Here is a 27,528-nt window from a genome sequence, read left to right as displayed (position 1 = left end):
ATCACAGCCCCCTCTGCTGAGAGCAGCCCTGGGCCAGATCCCCACACTGCCACCGTGGGGGGGGGGTCTGCTCTCTGGGAAGGGAAGGAGGGCCTCTCCTATCTGCCCCCACAAATGCTGCCCACCCTGGGGTGGGGGCCAGGCTGGGGGCCAGGCCGGGCAGGGGCTGTCCAGGCTGGAGGCGCTGCTGTGGGAAAGGTTCCCAGGGAGCAGCTTTCTACATCCCACCAGCCCTGCAGGAGATTCCCCCTCCTGGCTGCAGCCCAGGCTCCGGGGGCCCAGCAGTGCTGCACCCAATGCTGGGGCTCACGGATTTGCCCAGAGCTGCTGCCAGGGGCCCCGCAAGCAGAGGGCAGGAAAGGAGCCAGGCTGAGGCTTTGCAGAGAGCAGGCCGGGGACCTGCAGGAGGAGGCTCCAGCGAGCACAGAGCCTGCGCAGGGCCAGCCTGCTGGGAGGGGAGCAGGAGCATCCAGCACCATTCAGGCCAGCGGCAGCCGACACTGGGGAGCTCTGAGACTCCAGGGCAAAGGCCTCCAGCCCCCCAGCCCCGGGATTAAGTGCCCCTGGAACCAGGCCCCCTGGAGTAGCATTGTGGCCGGGGGGCTCTGACCCACAGGGGGGCTGGCCCCATAGCCCAGGGCCTGGGAGTCTGGTCAGCAAGTGAGACTCGCCCGTCAGTCCAAGCTGCTTTCTCCCCGGCTGCCGTTCCTGCCTGTCCCGTGCCAGCGCCGCACGCAGGCCAGTGGGGCAGGACGGGGGGTGTCAGTGGGGCCCTGCTCTCAGTCCGTCCCTCACAGGCCCTGTGGGCTGCTGGAGGGCTGAGCCCGTCGCCCAGGCCTGGCGCGGGGATGGAACATGGGGCACGTTTCCCCCTGTGAGCGTGTGCGGGGGCAGGAGGGAGCCACACGGGCCCGGCTGAAGGTTTTGTGCTGAGGCTGGAGGCTTGAGCCCGAGCTGTCGGCCTCAGCGGGACTTGCTCCTCCCCCCTCTCCTGCCTTGCTGCCTCCTTTGGCCAGCAGCGCTCAGGGGCAGCCGGGAGAGCCGGCACCAAGGGCAGAGGAGGCCGAGGCACAAGCCCCTCAGAGGGGACAGGCCTGAGGCCTCTGGCTTGCCCAGGCTCACGCCAAGGGGCTTTCTGTGGTGCCGGGCGGGGAGGGAGGCCAGGCCCAGGCCGGTGGGAGAAGGGGCAGCGCCTGCCAGGGCAGCAAGGGGAGCTGCAGGGAGCGAGACGCGGCGTTTCTGTCTGAATCACTCAAAGGTCCTTCTGCGGGTGAAGCGCCTCCTCTGCCCCTCCCCTAAGAGGCCATTCCCTTCGGGGGATCTTGCCCTGGAACTCATCAAAAAGCCCCACCTGGGCAAAGCAGCCTGCCCCAGACACCCTTATGTAGCTCAGCTGGCAGAGCAGACAGTAGCCAGGGATTGGGCCCTTATGTTGCTGATTCAACTCCAGCTGAAAGGAGAGATTCTTCGCCCTCCCCCTGGCTGCAGGCCCGGCCTTAGGACCAGGCGGCTGCCTTGGGCCTGTCCCTTTGGGGTGTGACGTAGTGGGGGTACCTGGCTGGTTTCTATGCTGCTGGCTCTGGGGTAATCCCCACTGGCTGCCATGGGTACCACGACCCAGCAAAACAGGATGAGTCACTATGCAAACCAGTATGGCCAGACACCCCCCATGGAGAGGAACAAAGGAAGGGGGAATGCTGCCCTGGCTGGGGGGCAGGGCTGAAAGAGAGTTAGTTAGTGGCTGGCTGAAAGCATGGAGGAGACAGCCTAGGGAAAGGGGCTGGAGTTTAGGGGCCCAGTCTCCCCCATCTCAAGGGGGCCTGAGGCATCCTAGCCCAGCACTGTGACCACATTACATCTGTGCTGTGCTGTAACCTGGAGAGGCAATAAACTTCCTCTATTCCACCAGCGGGTGCAGTCTGTTTGTGCCATTTCGGGGTGCAGGAGACGGGGGACCCCCAACGCGCCGTCACACTGGTGTCAGGGGTGGGATGCACTGCACCCTGTGGATGGAGCTCCCAGCGGCGAGCGACAAGGCGCAGTAGAAGCAAGAGCCCTGGAGCCAGGCATGCTGGAGACAGAGCGAAGCGGTTCCTGGGAATCTTGGGGCGCTGCAGCACTAGACTGGTGAGTCTGCACCGAGGGGACCAGCGGGCAGATGGCCTACGCCCGACTCTTGAAGGCAGAGCTGGTGGAGCTGTGCAGATAGAGGGGCTTGCCTGTGCGGAAAGTAACCAAGGCCCAGCTGATTGCCCAGCTGGAAGAGAATGACCAGCCACAGGACCAGGATCTTGTCCCCAGGGAAAGCAGCCAGACCCCCCATGAGAGTGTGTGAGGAGCGCTGGAATCCACCGGAGAGATGAGACAGTGTCTCCCGGGAGGCCTGCAAGCTGTAGCCCATCTAGGGCAGGGGCCAGCCCAGCGGAGCTGCAGCGGCTGGAGATCCAGCTGCGGATCAAGGAATTGGAAGTAGAGGACCGAGAGAGGGACCGCCAGGACCGAGAGAAGGAGCGCCAAGATCGAGAGAAGGAGCGCCAGGACTGAGAGAGGCAGCGACAGCATGAGTTGGCCATGGCAGAGCGGAGAACCGGTGGGGCCCCGGCTGCGCCAAGTGCGGATGGGCCCCAGGGTCCCAGGACTGCCAGACGCTTGGAGAGGCTCGTGGTGGCCCAATTGGAGGACATGAGTGACATAGACGGGTTCCTCAGTGCCTTTGAGAGGGCCTGTGGACTGCAACGGGTTCCCCCAGCTGACTGGCTGCAGGAGCTCGTCCCCGCACTGAGCCAGGAGGCAGCCGGAGTGCTCAGTCAGCTGGAGGACCTACAGCCAGGGGATTACAACCGAGTCAAGGAGGCCCTGCTGCACAAGTTCGGGCTGACCCCCGAGATGTACAGGAAGAAGTTCTGGGGGGTACAAAAAGGGCCACGGGAGACCTATGTGGATCTGGCCTCCCGCCTGTCGCAATACGGCCGCAAGTGGGTGTCTGGAGTCGGAGCCCAGACCGCAGAGGAGTTGCTCAAGCTGGTCCTGATGGAGCAGTTCTATGAAGCGTGCCCACCCAAACTGAGGCTGTGGCTCAAGGACCGGAGACCAGAGAACCCCCAGGAGGCCGGGAGGCTGGCAGATGAGTTCACGGAGAGCCGGTCCGGGTGTGAACTGGAGTCCCGGAGAGAAAGGGAACCGCACAGAGACCGGATCTCGGCTGAGCGACGGAGGGAGTCAACTACGGGGCGAGACCAAGGAACAGGTCGTCTGTGCCCCAGAGAACCAGCCAGGGCCTGGACAGAGACAGCCCAAAGCTTAACTTGCCATCGCTGTGGGCAAAAAGGCCACAAGAGGGCTCAGTGCACCAGGTCCCAGGACTGGGGACTTTCCAGGGTTGACTGACTGGGGTGGGAGGAAGGGCAGGCTGCCCCAGAGGCAGGGGCTGGCCGGCAAACCTCAGCTCAGAGAGAGGGGAAGGATGCTCAGTGCACCTCCCCTGGGAGGTCTGATTCTCAGGAGGCGGATTTCTCCGTGTACCGGGTGGGGGCAGGATGGCCCCTGCGGAGCGAGTGCCTCATACCCCTGGAGGTGGATGGTAGGAAGGTGACGGTCTTCTAGGACACGGGGGGGGGAGGTGACTCTGGCCCGATCCGATATAGTGGCCCAGGAGCGGATACTACCCCACGCGCAGCTGACCCTGAAGGGCATAGACGGGTCCCCGTTTAAGGTGCCTGTAACCCGGGTGCATCTGAAATGGGGGGCGAAGGAAGGCCTCAAGGAAGTGGGGGTGCACCCGCACTTGCCCACCGAGGTGCTGATGGGGAATGACCTAGAGGAGTGGCCCCATGAATCCCAGCGGGCTCTAGTCACTACCCGGAGCCAGAGCCAGTGGGGGGCTGACAACGTGGGTCCAGGGAAGGACTCCTGGCAGCGTCCTCAGGGTCCCATCCCAGTGGACATGGGGTCCAGCTAGGCTGGGACTCCGGACCTAGGTAAAGGTGGGGAACAGGTCCCGATCCCTGCCTCAGCAGCTGAATTCCAGGCTGAGGTGCAGGCAGACCCCTCCTTGCAGAGGCTGAGGGACCAGGCTGGCCTCCGTGCTGCTCAGCCATGGGGGAGAGGTGGCCAGGAGAGATTCTAGCGGGAGCGTGGACTCCTGTTCCGGGAATGGCTTCCCCCCAGGAAGGTGAGGGCATGGGGGGGTCCAGCGGCAGCTGGTCATCCCCCGAAAATATTGCCTCAAGCTGCTGTATTTGGCCCACGACGTCCCCGTTGGGGGCCACCGGGGGATCCGGAGCACCCGGCTGAGGCTGCTCCAACACTTCTATTGGCCGGGAATCTTTACAGCCGTGCAGCGGTACTGCCGGTCCTGTGACTCCTGCCAGAGGGGCGGGAAGGCCCAAGACAGTAGGAAAGCGGCTTGGGGGTCTCTACCCCAGATAGAGAACCCTCTGGGCTTGCTGAGAGAGCTATGGGAAGGGAAGACCTCCCTGGATGGAGCATCGGGGGTGGAAGCCGCCCTGGCTCTCCAGAGAAGGCTCGCTGGGCTCATGGCCCCGGCCCGAGAGACCCTGGCCAGAGATCAAGGCCAGCGGAAGGGTGGGTGTGACCCCCGAGGACAGGCCTGTGCCAGTCGCCCTGGAGCGGGGCGGCGAGTGGACAGAGGGAAGCCAGCTCATGTGGGGCCTCGCCACAGCCAGCCCGAGTCAAGGGGAGCACCCATGTCCCCAGGGCGGGTTCCCACGCAGAGGACCCAAACTTCCCTAGGTCACGAGCGGAGTGACCCTGCTCAATTCGCTCTCGGAGGGGGGAGAACTGTGAGGTAGTGGGGGTACCTGGCTGGTTTCTATGCTGCTTGCTCTGGGGTAACCCCCACTGGCTGCCGTGGGTACCACGACCCAGCAAAACAGGTTGAGTCACTATGCAAACCAGTATGGCCAGCTCAGGAGAGGAACAAAGGAAGGTGGAATGCTGCCCTCGCTGGGGGGCAGGGCTGGAAGAGAGTTAGTTAGTGGCTGGCTGGGAGCATGGAGGAGACAACCTAGGGAAAGGGGCTGGAGTTTAGGGGCCCAGTCTCCCCCATCTCAAGGGGGCCTGAGGCATCCTAGCCCAGCTCTGTGACCAGATTACATCTGTGCTGTGCTGTAACCTGGAGAGGCAATAAACTTCCTCTATTCCACCGGCTGGTGCAGTCTGTTTGTGCCATTTCGGGGTGCAGGAGATGGGGGACCCCCAATGTGCCGTCACAGGGGCCTGGTGCTACAATTGACAAACAGGTTTTGGGTACCAGCTGCCGATCAAATGTCTTGGGCTGCGCAGGCCTTGAGTCATGGCAAGAGCTGGAGGGGAATGGGGAACGGCTGCACTTTGGAATGGGAAGGGGGTGTCTGGAACCATAAAGTAGAACAGTTTTAAGGCTGCTTCCAAAGAGGGCACCATGGCTTAGTTGGCTAAAGCACCTGCCTAGTAAGTAGGAGATCCTGGGTTCAACTCCCAGTGGTGCCTTGTTGCCAGGTCAATGGGTCTTTTCTTCCCACCATTCTTCAACATGTATCTGGAGTTGGTTTTACCTTCAGCTGAGCTTGGTGGTGCCCACACAGTGGGAGTAGGATAATAGCAAAGAGCAGGAGGTGGCCTAGGGGTTTGATTTAGTGAGGCTTAGCTAGACTTGCTAAATCAAGCTCTGGAAGATGGATTGCAGCAGCGATCTCCACCAGAGTGAAGACATGGCCTAATGGTGCAATTAGTTAGATGCCAACACTAATAGCCCCACTGCTGGTAACTCACTGGCTATGTCTAGACTGGCAAGTTTTTCCGCAAAAGCGGCCAGTTTTGCGGAAAAACTTGCCAGCTGTCTACACTGGCCACTTGAATTTGCCCAAGAACACTGACGATCTAATGTAAGATTGTCAGTGTTCTTGCGCAAATACTATGCTGTTTCCGTTGGGGAAAAAGCCCTCTTGCGCAAATGTATTCGTGCAAGAGGGCCAGTGTAGACAGCTCAGGACTGTTTTGTGCAGAAGAGCCCCGATGGCGAAAATGGCGATCGGGTCTTTCTTGTGGAAAACCGCATCTAGATTGGCACGGACGCCTTTCTGCAAAAGGTGCTTTTGCACAAAAGCGTCCGTGCCAATCTAGATGCTCTTTTCTGCAAATGCTTTTAACGGAAAAACTTTTCCTTAAAATCACTTATGGAAAAACATGCCAGTCTAGACATAGCCACAGAGGCGACATCTACACTTTAAGTTTTCTCCTTAAAAAATATGTTAATGAGGGACTCAATTGCATGAGTCACCATCTCATTTGCATATTTTCTGCCAATGGGATTTTTGTGCAAAAACAAGCAGTGTGAACACTTTTTTGGCACAAAACCCCCTTTTCCCAAAAGATTCTTATGCCCCCCCAAAAGAGGTATATTGATCTTTCAGAAAAAGGGGGTTTTGTGCAAAAAGAAAACTTCCATACTGCTTGTTTTTGCACAACAACCCCAGCGCAAAATCAGTTTGCCAGAAAATATGCAAATAAGATCATGACTCATGCAAATGAGACCCTAATTAGCACCTTTTTTTGCTGAGAAAACTCGTTGTGTAGATAATGCAATAGAAGCACAGCGTGTCAGAGAATTGTTCCAGTGACGCTCCCAGACGAGGGGGTTACAAACCCCGCGCTAGACCCCGTGCCAGGGTTTCATCACCAGCGCGGCTGTTCCTGTTCTGTTCCGCGCTGTGAACGTTCCTGAGAAGGTTGGAACCAACCCGGCTCCTTTAGGGAGCGGAAGCTCCTAGGGGCGGAGACTGAGGTGTTTAAACAGCGCGAGCAAACCGGGGGCAGCACCAGCCAGCCCAGACGGGAGAATCGCACTCGGGTGTCCCGGGGTCTGGCTCGATCACAGCGGGCGGGCTGCCGAGAAGGGCCGCAGGTGCAGGCTGCAGCGTTGGAGGCTGGGGACAAGCCACCGACTTTGCTGTCGCGGGGTGGGCTGGATCCTCTGAAGGCTCCGTGGCTGACCCACCCTCCCCCGGGGCAGTTCAGCGGTTCGTGCCCCGGCCCTTACACGCGGCAGCAACCAGAGCCCCAAGCCCGCCTGCCCCTCCCGAGGGAAGTGCGGAGCCCAGCACCCCCAAGCTACCAGCCCGAGGGCCCGCGGGGAACCAGCACACGGCCTGCGCCCGGAACAGCGGTGGGACCGGCAGCAGCTGCCCAGCCCAGCCCGCGGCAGTGAGCTAGGGGATGCAGTGGCAGCTCGGAGATCTGGGCTCCTCCTCGCACTCGGGTGTACCCAGGGGTGCTCATTTACATACCCACGATGAATTGTGCACAGTGATTCGCCACCCATGTCCATGGGGCAGAGTTTGCTCCTAAAGCCCTTGGCTCCCACGCAAAACTCGGGGTATCAGCGGGCAGAGCAACAGGCTGCAGAAGGGGTGGGGATTTGCAGACGGTCCGGTGTAGCCACCGTGAGTTGAGAAACAGACGCCGTTTTTCTGGCAGTGCCTCTGCAGCAACTGCAGTATACTCTGGTTTCTCTTCAGATTGTATAAATCTTTCGCCTTTTACTAAAGATTTCCGTGGAGTGGAACATTTATGAGTTTGTACTCAATTTTTTGAGGCTTCACTCCAGTGAAGCTACCCAATGGTGTAAAAAACCAGAACTGAACCGTTAGTTTTTGTAGTGAGGCCTGTAGGTGCCTGTGTTTATTTGAAAATGTTGTTGTACCTTATGGTGTGCTACCTTTTATAATAGTAGTTGTTGTGTTAGTCTAGTCCAGCTAAAACAAAAAATAGAACTATGCAGTGCTAACAAGAGGGGCTATGTCTAGACTGGCATGATTTTCCAGAATGCTTTTGGTGGAAAAGAACTTTTTGCGGAAAAGCGTCCGTGCCAATCTAGACGCGCTTTTCCGCAAAAAAGCCCTGATTGCCATTTTCGCGATCGGGGCTTTTTTGGGAAAACAAATCTGGGATGTCTACACTGGCCCTTTTGCTCAAAAGTTTTGCGCAAAAGGACTTTTGCCCGAACCAGCGCAGCATAGTATTTGCGCCAGAACACTGACAATCTTACGTGAGATCGTCAGTGCTTTTGCCTAAATTTAAGCTGCCAGTGTAGACAGCTGGCAAGTTTTTCTGGAAAAGTGGCTGATTTTCCGGAAAAACTGGCCAGTCTAGACACAGCCTTCCATTAAAAGCATGTGTGGAAAATCATGCCAGTCTAGACGTAGCCAAGGGATACAATCAAAAAAAGTGAACACCTATAAAAAAGACAAATCAAATTTCAGAACAGAGGAGAGATGGGAAGGGGGAAGTAAATGTCTGAGAGCTAATGATATTAGAGGTGATAATTGGGGAAGCTATCTTTGTAATGGGTAAGATAATGTATATAACTGGACAAATGTCTCAGATGCTTCGCCAAAGAATCAATGCACACAAAAGGGATATCAGAAAGTATCACAAAGAAAAACAGTGTCTTGCCATTTCAACCAGTAATGGCATTGTCTCAATGACTGATCACCTGCATTCTGCTTGACTACGTCTATGCTGGCATGATTTTCCGAAAATGCTTTTAACGGAAGTTTTCCTTTAAAAGCATTTTCGGAAAAGCACATCTAGATTGGCAGGATGCTTTTCCGCAAAAGCTCTTTTTGCAGAAAAGCGTCCGTGCCAATCTAGACGCGGTTTTCCACAAAAAAGCCCCGATCGCCATTTTCGCGACTGGGGCTTTTTTGCAGAAAACAGTACTGTGCTGTTTACACTGGCCCTCTTGCGCAAATGATTTGTGCAAGAGGGCTTTTGCCCGAACGGGAGCAGCACAGTATTTCCGCAAGAACACTGACGATCTTATATGAGATCGTCAGTGTTCTTGCGGAAATTCAAGCGGCCAGTGTAGACAACTGGCAAGTTTTTCCACAAAATCATCTGATTTTGCGGAAAAACTTGCCAGTCTAGACACAGCCCTTCAAAGGCATTTTACCACCAGACTTGAAAGAGAAACCTCTGAATTGTCATTCATGCTTAAATTTGACGCTTTACACCCAGGCTGCGTTGAGATTGGCATGATTTTCTGGAAATGCTTTTAACGGAAAAGTTTTCCTTTAAAAGCATTTTCGGAAGAGAGAGTCTAGATTGGCACAGACACTTTTCTGCAAAAGCACTGATTTCTTACAGTAGGAAGTCAGTGCTTTTGCGGAATTTCAAGCGGTCAGTATAGACAGCTGGCAAGTTTTTCCAAAAAAGCGACTGATTTTCCAGAAAAACTGGCCAGTCTAGACACAGCTCTGCAGGGGAGGGACCAGCACCAGAGGAGAGAGGCAGGGCAGGTGTGTAGAGGGAGGTGTTAGGAGAGGGGATGAGGAGGGGTAGCTCACATGATCAGTGTGGGGCTATTGGAGGAGTGAGCACGGGGGTGGGACGACCCCTTTTTTCTATTTTTTCTCCCAAGGGGAGGCCCCGTGATATCGTGCTGCCCTGGGCCCCGCAAAACTCTCATCCGCCCCTGCTGCCAGGGAGGGAAGCCTCATCAGCACCGTTTTGCCAAAGGGAGAAGAGAGGCCCAGAAGAGCAGGGGTGACGTGCCCAGGGTTAGCCAGGAGGGCTGGAGGAGTGGGGCGTGTGTGTGTGCGGGAGGGGGAGGGGAGGGGGAGCAGAAAGGGTGGATGCTGCTCCTACTGGGAGGGGGAAAGATTCCTGTGCCTCCCCGGAAGGCTCCTGCCTTCTCCCCCCCACCCCACACCCGCTTCCTTCTTGCCCCCCTAGTGTGCTCCGGGGCTACGTCTACACTGGCATGATTTTCCAGAAATGCTTAAAACGGAACAGTTTTCCTTTATAAGTATTTCCGGAAAAAGCGAGTCTACATTGGCAGGATGCTTTTCCGGAAAAGCACTTTTTCCGGAAAAGCGTCCGTGCCAATGTAGATGCGCTTTTCCGCAAAAAAGCCCCGATCATCATTTTCGCAATCGGGGCTTTTTTGCAGAAAACACTACTGTGCTGTCTACACTGGCCCTTTTCCGGAACAGTTTTCTGGAAAAAGGACTTTTGCCCGAACGGGAGCAGCATAGTATTTCCCGTAAAGCGGCTGATTTCTTATAGTAGATCGTCAGTGCTTTTCCGGAAATTCAAGGGGCCAGTGTAGACAGCTGGCAAGTTATTCCGGAAAAGCGGCTGATTTTCCGGAATAAGTGGCCAGTGTAGACACAGCCCGGATGCGCCCAGCTACGGAGGGCGACGGGCCCAGCTGGACCGGGGGTATCGGGGCGAGAGCGGAAGCCACACAGACCCGGTGCCTCCTGAGTGGCGGCTCCTGTCCGAGCCAGCTCCTGCTGGGTGTGCGGGCCGCAGCCGGGGAGAGTGCGGGTGGGGTCGGGAGTCGGGGTGCAGCAGCGCCGCCAAAGTGGGGCTCAGGCCGGAGAGGAGAGAGAGCTCCGGGCCCGGGGAAGACAGGCAGGCAGGGGCGTGTCCCGGGGGGAGAGGTGGAGCGGCGTGAGTACGTATGCAGATGTGGGCGCGAGCGGAGGTTTGTGGGAGCGGGAGCGGGCTGGCGAGCGGGGCCCGCCTTGGGCAAGCGGGGCTCGGTGTGGGTGTCGGGGGCGGCTTGGGGGCGGGTGCGGGCGGTAGGGGAGCGTTTGGGGCATGGCGGTGTGAGTGCGTGAGGCGGCGTCCCCTGTGATGTGAGAGGGTTTGGGCGGTGCGGGGCAGGTGGTGGTTGTGCAAGTGGAACTCATACTTACCTGGCAGGGGAGATACCATGATCATGAAAGTGGTTTTCCCAGGGTGAGGCTCATCCATTGCACTGCGGGTGTGCTGACCCCTGCGATTTCCCCAAATGCGGGAAACTCGACTGCATAATTTGTGGTAGTGGGGGACTGCGTTCGCGCTTTCCCCTGGCGCTCGCTGTGAACAATAGACTGACAGATGACCAAGGCAAACAGAGAAGAAATGTTGCTGCTTCTGTTCTCGCTCTTTTTTCTCTCATTGCTAGTTTTTTGCATTTTTCTCTGCTCGGTCCCTGTTCTGTGCTAAGGCTTGGCTTGGCTGGTCCCTGGGGGGGGCTCTTTTTTCTGCTTCTTCTGCCATCTCCTGGAAAGCACATCGCTTTCCTAGGCCATTGATGCCCCTCTTCAGCCACCCTGCTTGCCTTACAGGAAGTTTCCCCTAATGGCCTGCTGGCCCTTGCTGCAGCCCCAGCCCCTTGCTTCTCGTCCTGGCCTCCTTCCCCCCCTCCTCCCCGAGCTTCAGAAGAACCAGAAGTTCTCTCTTCTCTGCCTAGCAGTCTTTTATGGCCCTGAAAACTCTTAGCAGCTCCCCTCTAGCAGACTCCCTTCCAATCTTCTACACCCCGCACAGTCAGTTTCTCTTGCACTTTTCTGCATTCCCTGTCTCCGATTTGTATGAGTCTGCCTCCCTTCCCGCCCACAGGATACAATGCTCCAGCTAGGCCTAATCCTCACCGTGCAGAGCGGAAGAATTACTTTTCCTGTCTTGCGCACGACGCTGCTGCTTCCGCTAACGCGCCCCAGAACCATGTTCGCTGCTCTGGCAACCCGTTTACCGCTCTCGAACCCCGTTACCTCGTGGTCCGCTGTGACAGCCAGCCTCTCTCTGGCCCTCTCCCCTGCTGCGCAGATTCTTGTCCACAGTATTCCTTCCTAGACAGCCGTTTCCCATTCTCTCTCTCTCTCTCTGTCTCTCTCTCTCTGCCATCGTGCACGTGGGCGCAAGCAACGGATCGATCGTTCGTAAGTGGAGTACTTTGCATTTGGCCTTATTGAACTTCATCGTAGTCTCTCCAAACCATTTCTCTGCTTTGTCCAGATCATTCCGAATTGTGAGGAACCCATCCTCCACAGCACCTGCAACCCCTCCCAGCTCGGGGTCCTCCGCAGTCTTGATAAGCGTATTCTCTACGCCGCCCATCCGAATGGCCGAGGAAGGGAACCGGGCCCACAAGGAATCCCTGCCGGACCCCCGCTCATTACACTCTTCCAGCGAGGCTGGGCACTACGGCGATAACTATTCCCCGGGAACGGTATCTCTCACCCTTTAGCAGCCCCCTGACGGTAGCTCCGTCTAGCTTGCGTTTGGCTAGCGAGCGCGTTCGTGCGCAAGTCACGTGAGACGGTACCCACAGCTTTCCTGAAGACAGCAGATATACCCTTTTGATAGGTTGCCCCTTCCCCCTCTTCGGGAATCTCTCCCGCCTGCCGTGAATTTTCTGAAATAATCCTCCATGTCTCAGATATCACCCCAGTCAGCTCCTTGAGTACGGGGGGGGGGGGGGAGGGATGCATTTCATCACACTGCCTCAGTATCTCGGCCTTCGCAACATCCTCCGGCTTAGGCCCCAACTCAACAGCTGCCGGGAAACAGATTACTGGGGCTACGTCTACATTGGCACCCTTTTCCGGAAATGCTTAAAACGGAACAGTTTTCCGTTATAAGTATTTCTGGAAAAAGCGCGTCTACATTGGCAGGATGCTTTTCTGGAAAAGCACTTTTTCCAAAAAAGCGTCCATGCCAATGTAGACGCAATTTTCTGCAAAAAAGCCCCGATCATCATTTTTGCGATCGGGGCTTTTTTGCAGAAAAGAAATCTATGCTGTCTACACTGGCCCTTTTCTGGAATAATTTTCCGGAAAAGGACTTTTGCCCAAACGGGAGCAGCATAGTTTTTCCGGAAAAGCACTGATGATTTTACAGTAGATCGTCAGTTTCTTTTCCGGAAATTCAAGGGGCCAGTGTAGACAGCTGGCAAGTAATTCCAGAAAAGCAGCTGATTTTCCAGAATAAGTGGCCAGTGTAGACACAGCCCCAGGCTACGTCTAGACAGGCATGATTTTCTGGAAATGCTTTTAACGGAAAAGTTTTCTGTTAAAAGCATTTTCAGAAAAGCGTGTCTAGATTGGCAGGACGCTTTTCCGCAAAAGCCCTTTTTGCGGAAAAGCGTCTGTGGCCAATCTAGACGCGCTTTTCCGCAAAAAAGCCCCGATCGCCAACACCTTAACCACTCGGCCATCACAGCTGTATGTAACAACAGCTCAGGGAAACTGGTAAATAATCTCAGTGCCCAGGCCTGACGTCACCTGCCACTGAATTTACACGGCAAACCATTTCAATGGTCATGCAGAGGGGTCCTGGGTGCTCTGGTCTGAGGCTGCCTTAGAGGTGAGTTCAAGGGGAAACTTCACAAAGGAGATTCCAGGCAGCCAGGCCATGGGGGGTCTCTGAGATTGTCCCTGTCCCACCTGGCTGTTGCTATGGATGCTCTGTGAGGTCACTGCCTCTCAGCCAATAAGCTGAGGTGCTGTAAAAGTTCCTTGTGATGTCACTGCTGTCTTGCAGGCTCATGTCCTGCCCATGGCCAGCCCCTTGGCATGTGTGAGCTGCTCCTCCTCTTCCCCCATCACTCAGGGCTGGCTCTAGGGCTCAAGCAGGGAACATCAGAGGCTGCTCAGGGGGCCACATTGCTAGGCCAGGGGCCCTCCTGTGGGGCTGTGAGTGTTGCTGTCCCTGCTGTACAGACAGGGCCATAGAGCCTCAGGAGGCTGCAGCGGTGGGAGACTCTTCCCTGGTTTCGGGAGGGAGACGAGACGTCAAGGCCCATGACTTGGAGCCAGCTACCGATACCCATGGAAAGCTGATTTTCAGAGGGGTGTGATCAGCCCTTCCTGTGTATCTGGCTTCTTCAAAGGGCTTAATCAGGAGCTAAAAGTTGAAGAAGAGCCATTCAGAAGGGTGAATTTCTGTCTCCAGCAGTTGTTTCTGTGTGCCCCAGTGGCCTAACGGACAAGACCCTGGCCTCCTAAGCCAGGGACTGTGGGTTCAAGTCCCACCTGGGGTGACAGTTCTTTCTTAGTGACAAAGAGTTTACCTTCTTCTGCTCACTGAAACAGTTGGCAAGGATGTTCCCTAGTGGCTGTCTCTCTCCCCAATCTGCAGAAGCTGTTCAGACCCCTCACTAGCAAATACTGATGTTAGGTGCAAATCTGAGTGCTATAAGGCCAGGAGTTCAAAGTCAGAATGAAAGAGCACATCTTGGTCTACAAGTGACAGCCAGAGGGAGGTGGCTGTAGCAGAGCAGGGTCTGTCTGGAGACAAAGTGGAGCCTGAGGATGAGAAGGCCCATGAGAGGTAGAGACTCCAGAGCAGTGGGGGGCTGGGGGCTAGTTACTTGGTCTGGCAAACAGACAGAAAATCCCCAGGCCCTGAGCATGTTTGGGGGGTGGAGAAACTGGCAAGTTCTGTGAGTGTTTAAGGTCCCTGGCTGAGCTGTGGCACCTGCCGTGTGTGTGACTCAAACTGTGGCCCCCTCATGCCCCTTTTATGTATCTATTGCGCTTTCAGCTTCTTTCCTCAGGCGCGTCCATCCACCAAGGGATCTTTTATTTTCCTTTGTGCCGCTCAGCCACGGACACAGCAGAAGGATTTTCCTGCAGCCACAGGCCCCAGCTCCTCTCTCTAGGGAACTGCAGCCCCTCGTGCCAGGCAGCTGCTCCCAGCATTCAGGAGGTACCAGGCCAAGAAGAAACCGTCTGACACGGTGCTGCCAGGGAGGGGCCTCACTGCTAGTCACTGTTCCCGTTCCAGGAGCAGAGCAAGTTTTGTCCTGGGCACCAATATTGAGGGCGTGTGCACCTGGGTGTGTGTGAGCCCCCATGGCTGTGATAGTTTTTACACATGAAGGGAAATGCCCCCCTTGAACACCCCACACCTCCCACAAACACAGCACTTCTCCTGAACTGCTGCCTCTCTGGGAGGTGGATGAACTGCAGGTGCGGGAGGAGTTCCCTGGCTAAAAGTCAGGCAGGCAAAGTCCAGCCTATAACACGCAGAAGAGGGGATTTGCCTGTCTAGGGAGGGCGGGAACAGACCAGCACTTGGGAGCTTGGCTGCCAGCTGCTTAGCACATCTGGACACAGAAGAATCCCAAGACTTGGTTCTGCCAGGCTCCAGTTTCCCCTCTTCTGTTTCTTTTCAGCTCCCTGCAAACTGCCTCCCAGCTGTGGGTGAGGCTGAGTGTGTGTGAAACCAGCTGCACCTTGGATGATTTTGTTAATTGTTTAAAAAGCCTCAGGCACCTCTTCTGCCTGGGAAGGTGTCTGTAATATGGGAAAGCCTAGTATGACATCACTCTGTGGTTTTACCCCCTTTTAACCTCACCCAGAGAGTCCTGAGAAGTCTGTCTCCTGTGTCCATCTCTGCCTCAGGCCAAGTGTTCGCATGTTTCATAGATAAGTAAACTCCTCCTCCCTTTTCCCCTGCCAATCCTTCCTGAGTGAGCTCTACCCCTCTGTCCCAATATTCCAGTAAAGTATATTAACCCACCAAGTCCCAGTGATACCAACTTCTTCCTGCTTATTACCCATAGTTCCCATGTGTCTATACCAGCATCTAAGACACAGATTAGATTTTGCTTCCCAGTGGTCCCGCGTCCCTCCTTTATCTCTGCTGTTACAGCCCCTGCTCCCTCCCATTTCTGGCCCATCTCCCAGGTGTCCATGTTGTTCACTTACCTGTGGGCTTTAGGCACCTGCCCCCATCAAACCTAGTTTAAAGCCTCCTCACTAGGTTACCCAGTCTGCACCCAAATACTCTTCCCTTCCTCAACAGGTGAACCTCCCCCCCTGCTGAGCAGCCCTTCCTGCAACAGCATCCCATGGGAAAGGATGCCAAAGTCCCCTGCCTACTGAGCTGTAGCTTTCTGTGCCCAGGGAGCTAGACACCGCCAGAGCTGAAAGACGGGAGGGAAATGGGGAATGGCTGCACAAAAGTGTTGTCTGGAAACATAAAGAGCCATTTTAAAAAGACTTTGGAGGAGGGCACCATGGCTTAGCTGGCTAAAGCACCTGCCTCATAAACAGGAGATCCTGGGTTCAACTCCCAGTGGTGCCTTGTTGCAACCTTTACTCACATTTTCCTTGGTCCTTCTGGGACACAGAAGAGGCCTCCCCTGGCCACCCATGGAGCTGCTGGTTCAGGAAAAGGCTGATTGGGTAGGAGCATTGGGAAGAAGGAAACCACAAGCCTGGAGCGGGTGCAGAGGCTGCTGTGACTGGCACTGGCAAGGCAGGGCTCTGACTGCAATTGCTGGGACAGGAGAGCCAGCACCACACACCCTTGTGATTCCCTGGGGGTGTCAGCACCTAGAGAGCCTGAGGGTGAAACCTCTGCAGCTCCTGCAGCCATGGAGAGTCAGGGTCTGTGGGCAGCAGGTGCTTCTCACTTGTGGTTTCCTTCTTCCCAACGTTCCTTTCCAATCAGCCTTTCCCTGAACCCGCAGTTCCATGGGTGACCGGAGAGACCTCTTCCGTGTCCCAGAAGGGCATAGGAAAATGTGAGCAAAGGCTGCAACAAGGCAACTCCGGAAATTGAACCCAGGATACCCTGTTTATTACACAAAGCTTTAGCCTGCCATGCATGGTGCCCTACTCAGACCCACTTGTAAACCGTTCTATGTACAGTCCCAGATAACACCATTGCCTCACAAAGTTCGGCCATTCCCCATTTCCCTCCTGCCTTCCCACCCAGGCAGTGTCTGGCTCCCTGGGCACAGAAGGCTACAGCTCGGTGGGCAGAGGCTCTAACATGCACATCTCCCCCACCACCTGGGACTGTGGAGTTGCCTTTGAGGTTCTGCTGGGTTGTGGGAGGGAGAAACACAACAAACTTTGATTTTCTGGCTTGTAAACCCCTTGGCCTCAGGGTTTAGGTTGGAGTCCCCAGGTGGGGGCCCGGCCTCCTTCAGTTTGGTCCCTTCCTGAGGCCACAAAATTGACAACAGAGAATTCCTTTGCCCTGCAGCAATCTCTGTTGGCCAAAGGGTTAGCAACCGAATATTTGCAAGTTTAAATGCAGCAGAAAAGATGGTTAAGTGTGTTTCTGTGGTGTAGTGGTTATCACATTTTCCTAACATGCAAAAGGTTCCTGGTTCCCCTTGGTGCCCACAAGGCAGTTCCACTGCCTGTCCCCTGGTGCAGGGATGGGTGGCCTGAGTGCTGGCTTTCAGGAGCATGTGGGAGAGCTAAACAGGCTAGGCTGAGATGGGAGGAGGCAGGGCTGGGGCTGAGACTTCTGAGCAGTCTCTTACGTGGGACCACATCATTGCAGCCACTCAGTCCAGGGCTCAGCCTGAAAGTGCCACTACTGTGGCTGTGCACCTTCGGAGCACTGTGGCTATGACCTTTGCTGCAAGGGGACACAAAGCCACATAACGTCCTGCCTCATGCCAGACCCCAGCCACCCCATTCCCCTCACCTCACTTTCTTCCCACTCAGCACCATCAGCTTCCTTTGAAACCCTCCCTTGTTCCTGCTCCCTCTATCCTGGCCAGACACCCCACCCTGTTCATGCATCCACGTTCCTTCTCCATCCTTTCTCCTGGCCACACACGGCTCCATGGCGCTTCTAAAGCCAGGCCCTGCAAGGAACCACCAGGCAGGAACCAGCCCTTGGAGCTCGGCTTGCACCAGATCTGGTAGTTTCCCAGCACATCTCACCTGGGAAGAGGTGACTTGTTCCCCTTCCTTCTGACCTTACGTCTCCGCTCCCTTCAAAGGTCTCTGCTGCTCGGGACCCGCCTCCTCAGGGCGCTGCCCCTCTGCCACTGGGCTGGGAGTGGGAGACTGCACAGTCTCTGCACTTGGGCTGAGAAGTCTAACGGGGACTCGTCTGTTGATGGGTTAGTCAGCCCGATGGCCAGCCGGATCCACTCTGTAGCGCTGCCCGAGAGGGAGCTTTACAAGTGCCCAGTGTCCATTGGTAGTTACTGGGGCTCTGTGTAGGGGAATGGGCTTGGCCATGTTTTCCACGGGAAATGCCTCTTCTTTGGAACAGCAGCTCCCAGGAGTTCATGGAACTTCTTCTTCTAAGCTTGGGAAAAGGACGACTAAGGGGCGATGGGACAGAGGTTTATGCGATGATGACAGGGGTGCAGAAAGCAAATAAATTATTTTTTCTCCTACTCAAAATCCCAGGTGACAGAATTAAACTGGTAAGTAACCAAGTGAAAAATAGACCAAAAGGGAGCATTTTTGCACCCAGTGGAACTCCTTGTCAGAGGATGTTGTGAAGGTGAAATCTACAAGAAGGTCCAAAAAAGAACTGGATCATTTAATGCAGGAAAGGTCAATCAATGGCATTTAACCAGGATGGACAGGGCAGGTGTCCCTAGCTGGAGTATTCTACAATGGGCGACAGGTGGCATCACTAAACAATTGTCTGTCCCGAGGATTCCCACTGGGTAATGAAATTGGCTGCTGTTGTGAGACAGGATCCTGGGCTAGTTGGGCAACTGGCATGGCCCCGTCTGGCTGTTCTGATGTTCTGTTTGGTTTCTGTTCTTGTCCCCTCTGGGCAAGGGAGAATGGACCCGTGTCCTGAAGGAGACAGAAAATGGCCTGTGAAAGGCTAATGTAGGTAAGGAAAGATGGTGATTTATGTGTCCCTGATGGTCTAGTGGTTAGGATTCAGCACTTTCACTGCTGAGGCCTGGGTTCAATTCCCAGTCAGGGAAACCAGCCTCACTTTTCACATGACCGCTACCTTGCCGTTCATCTTATCTCATTGTTACAGCAGCTGTGACCCGAGAGGTTCACTCAGGGCCCCTTTCCCACCTCTCCCTCACTGCCAAGACAGCACCTGCCATTTTCACAAGCCCTTCAGAAGGGGCAGAGCTGGGTGACTCAAACTGCCCCTCCCCTCTCTCATGTGGGCAGCCCTGCAGGAAGCTCTGTGGCACACACAGCACTAGCCCAGCGCAGTGTCAGGTCGGCACAAGATCCATTGGTTCAGTTTGGTTGTTGAAGGAGACAACCCAGAACTGGCTCCAGCCCCCACTCAGTAACCTGGGGAAATGACCCACCAGGCCTGGGCCCCTCGGAGAGGCAACGATTCCCCACTGGCCAGGGCAGAGCCTCCCTCTGACACAGTCATGGAGCCTTCTCCCCCTGGTCCTGCCTCCCCCTTCACTCAGCTCTCACTGCTCGGTGCTGCCAGGGAGGGGCCTCCCTGCGAGAGCCGCCTGGGCAGGTTCCTGCCACAGAGACACGTCCCAGAGCAGGATGGATGCTCAGACCGACACTGAGTGTTGCTCAGCGCTGGGGTGAGACAGGGAAGGACAAAAGGGTCTAACGGCGCCTGCAGCCTTTCAGAACATGTGCTAATAGTGGCTGCCAACTTCAAGTTGATTGGTTTGCTTAGAGCTGTCATCACAAGCTGCCCTGTATGAGCTACAGCTTGGGGCTCTATCCTGCCAGGAGGCAGGTACAAGGGCTACACTTGGGGGAAATAAGGTGACACCACAAGAAACACTCCCTGTTGCCCTGGCTGGAACATGGCACCACATGAGCATGTTGTTAGCACCAAAGTGCCCCCCCCCCCAGGTCCTGAGGAGCACTAGAGATGTCAGGCAGCTCTGTCCTCCCAGCATGGGGCTGTCTGTCTGGGCCAAGCACTCACACACAGTGGCCCCTCCCTTCTTTTTCTAGGGCAGGGCTCCTGCTGTTCCTTGGTTTACTCAGCTTGGGAGTTGGGCTTATCCCAAGCAGCAGGAGCTGTGTTTACCTGGGGAGCCACAAATCAGAGCAGAACTCCCAGTTTCTGCTTGGCTTTGGCTTTGAAGCGAGAGCCTTTTGCACATTAAGCAAACACGATAACCACCACCTTACAGAAACATGCATAAACTTGCACAAATATTCTGTTACTAATTCTTTGCCCAAGGCCTTGGGGGAAGAGGCACAGAAAGAGCAGGGAACAAGACCCCCCCCCATACTTCTCGAGACCCTTTGCTCCCAACACAGGGCGGGGAGGGGGGGCTGTGTGCCTCAGGAGGGGTGATCCACCTTATATCCCCAGCATTTCTGCACTTAATAGATGGACCTTTGGGGGCAGGCCCAGACGCTCCATCCTCTCACTTAATTCTTTCGGTAACCGGGTTTGGTTCTTTAAAGGATTTGAAACCACAGAGAGAGGAATACTTCTTTTTAGGGTTAAACAAAGATTATTTATTTTTTCTATTTACTTTATAATTAATTTTCCATTTAAATCAATTCATTATTTTTGATTCTTTTAAGACAATATAATATACAAAGAAAAAGTAGAAAAACAGTACAGTTAAAAATAACAAGAAATAATAACTTCTCCTACTGATATACCCTCCTGAGTTACCTTTAAGAAATTTATGGAGTTAACAGTTATATAATACTCACGTTAAGAAAAATAGAAGCATTGCTTAGATTCAGGAGATATTCTTTTCTTTATGTTTTTCCTTTCTTTGGATTTTTCGTTGCAACTTACGACCGGTATTCGTTCCCCTTTCGGAGCTTATTTGTTCCCCTTTCGGAGCTTATGTGCGGCAGCGAGATTCAGCGCTGGGGAGGGAGCCCTGGTTGATCAGACCTGGCTTTTCGGATTCGCAACCCGTCCGCTCGTGGTCTGTTTCAGCCCACCTTATATACCCTGTTTCGGTATTTTGGTACTCCTCCACTCGCCTGACAATTGCTGACGTTAGATTTTTGTTGTCTCATTCTGCCCTTACAAAAAACTTTCGTCTGCTCCATTTGGGGTAATCAGCACTTTGTTGCATCCTGCCGTCTGAGTTACTTATTTCCCTAAAAGCGGGGTTATTGTTGGTCAACCAATCAAATTTTGTTTTTATTTTTATCTCCTGTATCTGAGAGTGCTGCCTTTCCTTTCCACTTACAATTAAACTGGTGCTCATTTGACATATTCTGGGTAGGCCTCAATACCTTCCTTTCACAAATTCCTATCACTCACTGGAGTAGGGCAGCTCCTAGGGCCAGGGCTGAGCCATGGGGTGCTGGGCAAGGGGCAGAGGCTGCAGGAGCTCAGGGGTTGTGCAGCTTGTTGCCTGGTTAGGGGTGTGGCCAAAACTCAGGCCTCGCTGTGAGCAGGATTTAAACCTGCACAGGAAAATCGTATTGGATTTCTAGTCCAACACCTTAACCACTCGGCCATCACAGCTGCGAGTGTAGCAGTGTCCCAGGGCCAGGGAAATGGTAACTAATCCCAGTGCCCAGGCCTGACGTCACCTGCCCCACAGAATTCACACAGCAAACCTGGCTCCCCGAGCACAGGGGGAGTCTGGGGGCTCCTTGCTGGGCCATGGGGTGAAGCATCAAACCAGCCCCCTCCTGTGGGGCTGTGAGTGTTGCTGTCCCTGCTGTACAGACAGGACCATGGAGGCAGGAAGAGATTCACTGAATGGGCCAAGGTCACCCAGCGAGTTAGAGCCCAGCTCTGCCCCCAGCTCCCTGCCCCACCCACCGACGTGCTGACTCCCTCGCTGCCAGGGGGCTGTTTGCATTGGCCTCTTTTGTTTTCTTTTCTGCTGTGAGACATTGGGACAGTTGGCCAGGGCGTCCCGCAGTTGCCATCTCCCTCTGTGCAGGTGCTGTCCAGAGCCCCGACTAGCAAACGCACAGTGCTGCGGTGCTTCCCCAGAGCGGGACCTGCCCTCACGGGCCCGCACATACCCCTCCCGCAATTCGTTGACCTTGGGTCTGACTTGGTCTAGGATGCAGGAGGGGGGAGACGACCTTTCTCTGCAAGGCCATCAGCCATTGGGCCACATGTTAGATAATTTCATGGAGGTTAGGTCCATAAAAGCTATTAGCCAGGGGATAGAAATGCTGCTCCTGGCCTCTGTTTGTCAGAGGCTGGAGACGGATGGCAGGAGACAAATTGCTTGATCATTGTCTTCGGTCCACCCCCTCCGGGGCACCTGGTGCTGGCCACTGTCAGCAGACAGGACACTGGGCTAGACGGATCTTTGATCTGACCCAGTATGGCCGTTCTTATGTTTTTATGTTTATAAATGTCTGCATTCATCCACCTGGACTGCCGGGCCTGCAGAGACTTCCCCTCGGATCACAGCTCCAAGAGGGTCTTTACAGCAAAAAACAGAAGGACGGCTCTTAGTCCGCATCCCTGGGCCACACAGAGTATCCAGAAGTCACTTCTCCACCTCTCCCTTGGCTGCTCTAGAGCTTAGCCCAAAGTCTGATAAACTCTACTCTCCCACCCAACAACCTCTGGGACTCCTCTCCCACCCGGCTCCTCACACCACGGAGAGTGCAGGGCAGCCACTACCCCAGCGTCACCACTCCTGGTCTGTGCCTTATGTCCAAGAAGTTCTGCTTTACCCAAACCACACAGGCACCCTCTCGCCTCTGGCCAGCCTCATGGCAGACGTGGGCTTCTCTCACTAATTTTCCCAGCAGCTTTGCAGGCAGGCATTGGTGGTATAGTGGTGAGCATAGCTGCCTTCCAAGCAGTTGACCTGGGTTTAATTCCCAGCCAATGCAATGTAAAGAGGGTGCATCAAATCTCCTTACTGAGTTTTTACTTGAACCCTGGAAAACAGGCACAAATGGGTCCTGCAGCTGAGGGCTGCCTCTCACCACTCTTCATCCTCTCCCAGAGCATACACAGTAATGCGGTTCCTCCCTCACATACCTCTGCTGCGATCCTTGACCTTGGCTCTGACTTGGTCTAGGATGCGGGGGTAGGAGGAAGGTGGCCTTTCTTTGCTAGACCATTGGCCATTCGGCCATAAATGTCCACTTTCCTCCGCATGGACTGCAGGGCCTGCAGAGACTCCTCCTCGGACCACAGCTCCAAGAGGGTCTTTATCTGTGGCCCAGACAATGACAGTGCCTGGCGTTTGCTGCCCCTGGCTTGATTTGATTCCCAGCCAATGCAAGGTGGGAAGGGAACAGGCAGCCTCCTGGGGGAGATCTTATTTAACCCTGAGCAACAGGCAAAAGTGGGTCCCACAGCCAAAGGCTCCATCTCACCGCTTTTCGTGGGGAGCAGCTCAAACAAAACTAATTTGGCTGTTGTGGGGTCTGCATGGGGCTTGTACCCGTGACGTGGGCATTATTAGCATCAAGCTCTAAACAGCTGAGCCAGCAGGCCCATGAGTGGCCCCACAATAGAGGGAAGAGAAGAGTTTTCCCTGCTATTGGGGAAAGCCGGCCAGGTCAAAGGCCTTTCAGCCACTCAGTTGGGAGCCTCCTCCTACCAATTTTCTGGACTGTTTCCTGAAAAGCTCTCAGCCTTTTGCCTGTTTCTGCTTCCCTGTCCAGAGCAGGCAGCTAAAGCAGAGGGGAAGGGGTAGAACAGTCACCACAGCAAATATATCTGCGGCCAGCACAAGGATTGAACCCATGACCTTGGCATTACTAGTATCATGCACTAACCAACTGAGCTAGTCAGCCAAGCAAAACATAGCTTCCAAATAGCCCTTTCAGAAAGGTGCATCCGGCAGCTGAAGGGATGTCTCTGCAGCTGCCAATGGCTCTTCTCTGACAGGGCCACTAGTGACTCACTGTGATGTGGGCTGGCTCATCCAGCTGGTTTGAGGGTTGGTCAAGGTGGCTGGCGGCCGGCATAGCGAACTGAGACCCACGGCAAAGAGGCAGCTGGAATCTCTTGCTGCCAGCGCTTTGCCTCCCAGCTTCTTCCCTGTCAGCAGCAGCCGCAGCGCCTTTCAGTCACTGGGTCAGCCCAGGAAGGGAGGCAGGAATGGGGCCAAGTAGCGAGTCAGGCTGAGGGGGGCAGGCAAAACTCATCTTGCCTTGCAGGGCCAGTGGCACCAGCTTCTCTCTTGTGCGTTGCTGAGGAAAAAAACGCCCTGAGCAGGACCATAAAGACCAATTTAAAAGAGAATTTAGACGGGGGCACCAAGGGGACAAGAGTCAGAGTCTGGCAGCTTCTGGGACACAGGAGCGGCCTCCCCTGGCCACCCATGGAACTGCTGGTTCAGGAAAAGGCTGATTGGGGAGGGTGTTGGGAAGAAGGAAACCACAAGCCTGGAGCAGGTACAGAGGCTGCTGCGACTGGCACTGGCAAGGCAGGGCTCTGACTGCAATTGCTGGGACAGGAGAGCCAGCACAACATGCCCTTGTGATTCCCTGGGGGTGTCTGTGCTCAGAGAGCCTGAGGGTGCAACCTCTGCAGCTCCTGCAGCCATGGAGAGTGAGGGTCTGTGGGCATCAGGTGCTTCTCACTTGTGGTTTCCTTCTTCCCAACACTCCTCCCCAATCAGCCTTTCCTGAACCCGCAGTTCCATGGGTGGCCAAGGGAGGCCTCTTCTGTGCCCCAGAAGGACATAGGAAAATGCAAGCACGGGCTGCAATAAGGAACCAACAGGCATAAAACCCAGGATCTTCTGTTTACGAAACAAGCACTTTAGCCAGCTGAGCCATGGTGCCCTTCTCAGGCACCTGGGTGAAACTGCTTTATGGTCCCAGACAACACCTTTGACTCCCAAAGTGCAGCAATTTCCTTCCAGCCCTGGCAGTGTCTGCGGCTGAGCGGCACAAAGGAAGATACAAGATCGCTGGGGGGGTCTTTGCCGGATGAACGTGCCTGAGGAAAGATGCCGGAAGCGCAACAGACACACAAAAGGGGACGAGGGACAGTTTGAGTCACACACACGGCAGGTGGCGCAGCTCAGCCAGGGACCTTATCCACTCACAGAGCTTCACAGCTTCTCCACGCCCCGAACCCCACCAGGCAAACTGCCCCATGGGCCTCGCCCGCACCATGCTCAGGGCCTGGGGATTGTCAGTTTGCCAGACCAAATAACTAGCCCCCCCCCCCCCCCCCCCCCCTCTGGAGTCTCTGCCTCTCATGGGCCTTCTCATCCTCAGGCTCTTCTTTGTCTCCAGACAGACCCTGCTACAGCCACCTCCATCTGGCTGTCACTCCTGGGCCTTCTAGAGCAAAATGTGCCCCTTCATTCCGACACCTGGGCTTTTAGCAACCAGATCTGCACCTAACACCAGCACTTGCTAGTGAGGGGTCTGAACAGTTTTTGTAGAGAAGGAGACAGCAACTGCCGATTATCCTTGCCAACTACTTCAGAGAGCAGAGGAACTCTTTGTCAGTGAAAGGAAACTGTCACCCCAGCTGGGACTTGAACCCACAATCCCTGACTCAGGAGGCCAGTGCCTTGTTCATTAGGCCCATGCAGCACACAGAAAAAACTGCCAGGGAAAGAAATTCACCCTTCTAAATGGCCCTTCTTCAACTTTTAGCTCCTGATTAAGCCCCTGTGAAGAAGCCAGATACACAGGAAGGGCTGATCACACCCCTCTGAAAATCAGCTTTCCATGGGTATCTGTAGCTGGCTCCGAGTCATGGGCCTTGACATCTCATCTCCCTCCCGAAACCAGGGAAGTGTCTCCCACGGCTACAGCCTCCTGAGGCTCTATGGCCCTGTCTGTACAGCAGGACAGCAACACTCACAGGCCCCAATATGTCCCCCTGAGCAGCCTCTGATGTTCTCTGCTTGAACCCTGGAACCAGCCCTGGAAGAGGGGGAGCAACTCACACATGCCAAGGGGCTGGCCAGGGGCAGGACATTAGCCCTGGGAGGCAGCAGTGACATCACAAGGGCCTTGTGCAGCACCTCAGCTCATTGGTTGGGAGGCAGTGACCTCACAGAGGGACCATGGCAACAGCCAGGTGGGACAGGCTGCAGGGCTGGGGCATCTCAGAGACCCCCATGGCCTGGCTGCCTGGAATCTCCTTTGTGAGGTTTCCCCTGAGTCTCAGTCCTGGCTGAAACCTGGCTACAGAGAGAGGAGGCCAATGCAAACAGCCCTATGGAAAGAGGGAGTCAGTACTTGGGTGGGTTGAGCAGGGAGCTGGGGGCAGAGTTCAGCTCTAACTCACTAGGGGTGCGTCCCATTGTTCAAAATAATCAATGCGCCTATTTTGAAATAGCTTATTTTGTAATTTGGGGCTGGCTACACAGCACTTACTTTGAAATAAATCACAAGTGGCCCTTTCCGAAAGAAGCCTTGGGCATCTGCAGGGACCTTGTGGGCTCTGGAACAATGTGCGTGGGGCAGGAGAGCTTTCATTTTGTTACAGCAGGGGAATTAGCTCAAGTGGTAGAGCGCTCGCTTAGCATGCGAGAGGCAGTGGGATTGATACCCACATTCCCCAACTGCAGTTCAGTTCTTATCCCTTACTTTAAGGCTCAGTGGCCCCCTCCCTCTTCCTGCCTGTTCTCCCAAAAGAGACAGACCTGGCTCCCCCTGTCTTTTCCCCCAGCAATTGCCATGCTGCAAAGCAGAGAGTGGAGATTTCAGACTCAGCCAACCAGCAGGCTCTGTGGTGCAATGGAAAGCATGTTGGACTTCTAAGCTGTAGTGGTTAACGTGAGCCCAGCTAGACATTCAAAGGTTGTGGGTTCAAGTCCCACCAGAGTCACTTCAGCTGCTTTCTCATTTCCAGGGCACCTTTTACAGACCAGGCAATCCTTAAGCTGACACAGGGGTGGGCTTGAGTCCAGACAGTTCCCAGCAGACCCCAGTGAGGGTGGAGGGAAGGGCTGGTTCTTGGGGTTGGGTTTGGGGGTTGTTCTGAAAGGCTGCAGGTGCTGTTAGACCATTTTGTCCCTCCCTGTCTCTACTAGTGCTGAGCAACACTCAGGCTGTGTCTACACTGCACGGCTCTTCTGGAAAAACCTATGCAAATTTCAAAACCCAATTTGTGTAGCTTTTTCTTCTGCTTTTTTTGGAAGAAGCTTTTCTGACATTTGGCCTGTGGACACTGGGCAAGTCACACAAGGGAGGCAGCAGGAAGAGACGGCCCAATACACCAGCCTGCCAGGGCAGGGGAGGCCAAGCCTCCAGTAGCTGCCTGGCCTGATTCATCTCCCTTCCCCAGGCTGGCAGCAAGGGGCATTCTCAGCTGATGTCACTCCCCTGTCACGTGGGTGTTGGGCTCATGAACAGGCTAGTAAGCAGCAGCTGCACTTACCTGGGAACCCAGGGGAGCAGCAATAAGAGCAGAGCCTGTCTTTCAACCAGGGACCTTTTGCATGTTAGGCAACAGCGAAAATCACTACCCCACAGAAACACACTTTGGCTTTGGTGGAACTTGTCTGACTGTTCTGTTACTCAGTCCTTCTAACACCCTGCTCTGCGGGGGAGGGGATGCACCTTGTGAACACTCCACCTCTTGTTCTCAGGGAAGCCACTAACCCGAGCTGCCAGCTCCTCATTTCCCCACCAGCCCCTTGAGATTTGTAGCTCAAAGCTGGAGCTGCTGTGGAAGGAGGTGAAGCTACAGAAGCTGACAGGGGAAAATCAGCGGGCGGAGGGTTATTTTTTCTCCTCCCTGGGCTGATGTGGAGAAGAAAATCCTCTTCCCTTCTCCTCAGAAAATGGAACTTGCAGCTTGTTTTTTCTCTGCTTCTACTAAAGCTGGACTCCAGGACTAGACTTTTTCTTTCTAAAACCCTGGTGAAAGCTGAGAGTGAATTGTTTGTAGGCTGAGAATGTGAGTTAAAGAAGGGCATCGCCCAGCATGGGGATTGAACCCATAACCATGAAATTAAGAGTCTCATGCTCTACCAATTGATCTAGCCAGGCTGCGTGCAACAGCTTTCCTAATATGCCATCATAGGGTAACAGGAACCGAGCATTCTCAAGTGCCCGACTCTAGGCTCTTTATTGCCCCTAATGGGGGGTTCTGGTCTGTGGGGAGGTTTGAGCACAAATCCCCCTCCTGACA

General features: G+C 54.9%; 11 non-coding genes across 11 annotated transcripts; 9 read left to right on the top strand and 2 right to left on the bottom strand.

Annotated features, from left to right (window-relative positions):
* The first annotated feature begins 5,416 nt into the window (after window positions 1-5,416).
* Window positions 5,417-5,490, top strand: TRNAT-AGU (transfer RNA threonine (anticodon AGU)). The gene has a single exon. It is a non-coding gene; the product is annotated as a tRNA-Thr (tRNA).
* Window positions 5,491-7,497: 2,007 nt separating this feature from the next.
* Window positions 7,498-7,613, top strand: LOC142824523 (U5 spliceosomal RNA). The gene has a single exon (XR_012899381.1). It is a non-coding gene; the product is annotated as a U5 spliceosomal RNA (small nuclear RNA).
* Window positions 7,614-10,698: 3,085 nt separating this feature from the next.
* LOC142824520 (U1 spliceosomal RNA) lies at window positions 10,699-10,862 on the top strand. Its single transcript, XR_012899378.1, has one exon. It is a non-coding gene; the product is annotated as a U1 spliceosomal RNA (small nuclear RNA).
* Window positions 10,863-13,743: 2,881 nt separating this feature from the next.
* TRNAR-CCU (transfer RNA arginine (anticodon CCU)) lies at window positions 13,744-13,816 on the top strand. Its single transcript has one exon. It is a non-coding gene; the product is annotated as a tRNA-Arg (tRNA).
* Window positions 13,817-15,793: 1,977 nt separating this feature from the next.
* Window positions 15,794-15,867, top strand: TRNAM-CAU (transfer RNA methionine (anticodon CAU)). Its single transcript has one exon. It is a non-coding gene; the product is annotated as a tRNA-Met (tRNA).
* A 2,548-nt stretch (window positions 15,868-18,415) lies between these two features.
* On the top strand, window positions 18,416-18,487 carry TRNAE-UUC (transfer RNA glutamic acid (anticodon UUC)). The gene has a single exon. It is a non-coding gene; the product is annotated as a tRNA-Glu (tRNA).
* A 2,386-nt stretch (window positions 18,488-20,873) lies between these two features.
* TRNAS-AGA (transfer RNA serine (anticodon AGA)) lies at window positions 20,874-20,955 on the bottom strand. The gene has a single exon. It is a non-coding gene; the product is annotated as a tRNA-Ser (tRNA).
* Window positions 20,956-22,226: 1,271 nt separating this feature from the next.
* On the top strand, window positions 22,227-22,298 carry TRNAG-UCC (transfer RNA glycine (anticodon UCC)). Its single transcript has one exon. It is a non-coding gene; the product is annotated as a tRNA-Gly (tRNA).
* A 3,582-nt stretch (window positions 22,299-25,880) lies between these two features.
* TRNAA-AGC (transfer RNA alanine (anticodon AGC)) lies at window positions 25,881-25,953 on the top strand. Its single transcript has one exon. It is a non-coding gene; the product is annotated as a tRNA-Ala (tRNA).
* Window positions 25,954-26,115: 162 nt separating this feature from the next.
* On the top strand, window positions 26,116-26,220 carry TRNAR-UCU (transfer RNA arginine (anticodon UCU)). Its single transcript has 2 exons — window positions 26,116-26,152; window positions 26,185-26,220. It is a non-coding gene; the product is annotated as a tRNA-Arg (tRNA).
* Window positions 26,221-27,313: 1,093 nt separating this feature from the next.
* TRNAK-CUU (transfer RNA lysine (anticodon CUU)) lies at window positions 27,314-27,386 on the bottom strand. Its single transcript has one exon. It is a non-coding gene; the product is annotated as a tRNA-Lys (tRNA).
* Between the last annotated feature and the right edge of the window lie 142 nt (window positions 27,387-27,528).

This window comes from Pelodiscus sinensis, unplaced genomic scaffold, assembly GCF_049634645.1.
Source record: "Pelodiscus sinensis isolate JC-2024 unplaced genomic scaffold, ASM4963464v1 ctg35, whole genome shotgun sequence".
In the NCBI taxonomy this organism is placed as follows: domain Eukaryota; kingdom Metazoa; phylum Chordata; order Testudines; family Trionychidae; genus Pelodiscus; species Pelodiscus sinensis.
Note: the sequence above shows the minus strand (reverse complement) of the source record. Positions and strands in the feature narration are given on the sequence as shown.